This window comes from Nothoprocta perdicaria, unplaced genomic scaffold (assembly GCF_003342845.1).
Source record: "Nothoprocta perdicaria isolate Ctin4 unplaced genomic scaffold, notPer1 scaffold_51, whole genome shotgun sequence".
In the NCBI taxonomy this organism is placed as follows: domain Eukaryota; kingdom Metazoa; phylum Chordata; class Aves; order Tinamiformes; family Tinamidae; genus Nothoprocta; species Nothoprocta perdicaria.
In genome coordinates this window covers 4,276,314-4,279,182 of record NW_020455766.1, presented here as the reverse complement: position 1 = coordinate 4,279,182, position 2,869 = coordinate 4,276,314, and the positions used below count along the sequence as shown (strand labels likewise).

The 2,869-nt window shown below is 64.0% G+C and overlaps 1 protein-coding gene across 1 annotated transcript in view; it reads right to left on the bottom strand.

Moving 5' to 3' along the window:
* Nucleotides 1-2,869, bottom strand: part of ITPKB (inositol-trisphosphate 3-kinase B) — a 33,222-nt gene that overhangs the window by 12,655 nt on the left and 17,698 nt on the right. The gene's annotated exons all lie outside the window — the stretch shown is intronic.

Below are 2,869 nucleotides of genomic sequence, written 5' to 3'. Positions count from 1 at the left end.
TCCAGCGCTGCTTAGAGGCACAGCAGCAATCGGCCTAAATCCCTGGGGCTTTTCCCCAGGTTTCCTTGCCCCGCACTGAGCTTTCCTTGTTTCCAAACCCTGGGAAGTGGGTTCATTCTAGGTCCCCTCGAAGGCGGTGGGTGCCGTGTGTCCCTGTCCCCTCTGCGGCGAGGGCAGGCGAGGCCGGGGGGCAGCTGGGGGGCGCAGGGCCCAGCACCACCGCTGACAGTGTCCAGTTAGCTCCCCTGGCCTGCTGCCCCACCTGCGCCCCCTCCCCTCCTCCTGCCTCCCTGGGGGCTTTGCGGATGGGGGAGCCTTGGCTGGAGCTCCGTGAATAATCACGTTTCCCACGGAGCCGTGGCCGGGCTCCTCTCACAAGCCCTCGTGCTGCAACCAGCCGCGGCCGCTGGGCTGGAAGCTGCAGCAGGCGGGTCAGGAATTCGCCCTGTGCCCAGAGTTCCTGATGGGAACAAGCTGTGAGGCCTGCAGGGCCGGAGCCTCCAGCGGTGCCGCGACATGCAACCCGTTCCTTCCCGCGGGACGCCCACATCCTTCCATGGACAGTTACATTCCCCACAGTTACTGGCGCGTGTGTCACCCCGCTCGGGAGCTGCCCGCGGAGCAGCCAGCTCGCTCGACCAGGGCTCCCCGCACCGAGGGAGCAGGCGGCCGCGGAGCTCAGGGCCAGGAGACGGGCTCCTTCATGGAAACACTGCCAGCGTTAATCCCTGCCAGACCATCCAGCGCTCAGGTCACGGTGCGCAAGGGGCCGTGCGGCTTGCTGTGCCCGGCGCCCGGCTCTCCTCACCGTGCCCAGCGCCAGCAAGCAGCAGCGCTGCCCACGCACGGGCAGAGCCCCAGTGCAGCGGGGCCTCTGCCTGCCACCGTCACCCCTTCCTGCACCTCGACCTGCGCTGAGTGGCCCCTACCCTGCAGCAAGGAGGCACGCGGCTCGGCTCGCGCAGCACGCGCCGCGATCGCGAGCCAGCACGAGCGCCGGGCACTCACGTCCACACCGGGCACTCATGTCCACACCGGGCACTCACGTCCGCGCCGGGCACTCACGTTGGCGCCGCTCGTGCCGTGTGCTGGGAGCAGGGGCTCATGGTGATGACGCTGCTGAGGCGACAGGAGGATCGGCCCCACTCGCCCCGGCCGCCGCTCGGCCCTGGTGGCGGCCGCACTTCTTGTTTGCCCATGTCAGAGCGGCTGACTCAATGGGAACAACCTCCTGGGGAAAGGCTCTCCTGTAATATCTGCTCCTGTTCTTGACGCTGTGGCTGCAGCAGGCAGCTCTGCGGAAAGGCGGCGAGCACCTCCTCTCCCCGCTTACCGAAAAGGTGGTCGCTGCCGCTGATTCATGCACGGAGAGCTTCCCGGGAGCCGCAACACAAGGGAGTTCCCTTGCAGTGACGCAAGGGAGCCCCAGCCTGCGGCACTCCACGGCAGCCTGTGTGCCGAGGCCCCAAGCCTCAAGGCACGGGCTCCTTTCCGTGACCCTCTTGCAGGCCCACGAGCACCTCCGCTGGTCGCTGTCTCTGCACAGCAAGTGGGGTGCTGCCTGTCCCCACCGCTTGCATCCACGCGCGCTGTGCTAGCAGGCATGCAGCCCGGCCTAGGAAATGTGGAGTTTGGGCTTCATTCTTCCAGCCTGATGCAAAGCTTCCTTTGAACTTTGGGCCCTTCTTTGCAGCACTGAGAGCTATAACATCTGCTCCTGCGACAGGATCTGGGGGAAACGCTGCAGGAGCAGCACAGCAAAGGGCCATTTAGCACAACCACGTCTCCAGGCCAGACTGCAGCCATATTAAATTAAGCTCTTTTCAAAACACGCACATGAAGAACAGGAAAGGCAGAGGGCCCCAACCCCTAAAAAACTCGAGCTTGATGTTGGTGATTAACACGAGTGACATTTCTTCAAAAAAGAAGTAGTTGGTAAAAAGCCTGCCCCCCAAATCAACCTAGTCCCAGTTGGGTTATGTTCTTCCGCTCTTGGACTGTTTTTGCTTTTTGTTCAGCCATGCAAACTTGTCCCCCCAACAGGAGCTTCGAAGCTGTGTGAGCAGCTACACAGACAGTGCCCTGGAGCGGCTGCTGCTGGCCACCAAGCGGGGCTGATTTCCCGCTCCGGGCCGCGTGACGTGAAGAGCCAGGCACCCGGCGAGTGCCAGCCCTAGAGCCCATCCGCAGCACGGACCCTGCAGCACGTGGACCCTTCAGCACGCTGGGCAGGGCTTGCAGAGCCTCCTGTGCTCACAAACCACAGCCCGTGCGGGACAGGCAGGAAGAGCGCTCACCACGCTCCTCCGCTGCCCTCTCCTGTGCTGCACACCCGGACACGTAGGTCCCAGCAGCCAAATTCCCTTCCTTTATAGCTCTACTAACCCTTTCCACATCATTTATCCCCACTGAACCCCAAATCCTGGCACCGTGTGCTCCATGACAGCGCTGCTGACAGCAAAGATCACTCTGCAGCCGGTAAAACCCAAACCGAGGGGTGGCGGGTCTGTGGGAACATTCCGATGGGGGCACGAGCGGGACAAGCAGAAATAAAACCAAGGCTGAAGCCTAGCAGCATCCAAGCAGGCGGGCATCTGTGATGCCACTCGAGATGGGAGAGCTGTGTTTTGGGGTGAGATTAAGCCAAACGAGACAAGCGGCTCAGTTCCCTCTCCCGTGCGAGCCCACAGTCTGTGGCCCATGGAGTGCTCCGCTCCCCGCCACGTCCCCCTTGTCCCGGGCACCCCCGAGCTCCTGCCCCTTCCGCGGAGCCGCCTACCTGCGCGAGGAGCCGCCGGAGCCGCCGGTGCGGGCGCCCATGCTCGCGGGCTCTCCCCGGGGTCGCTCGCATGGCCGGCCGGCCGCGGCG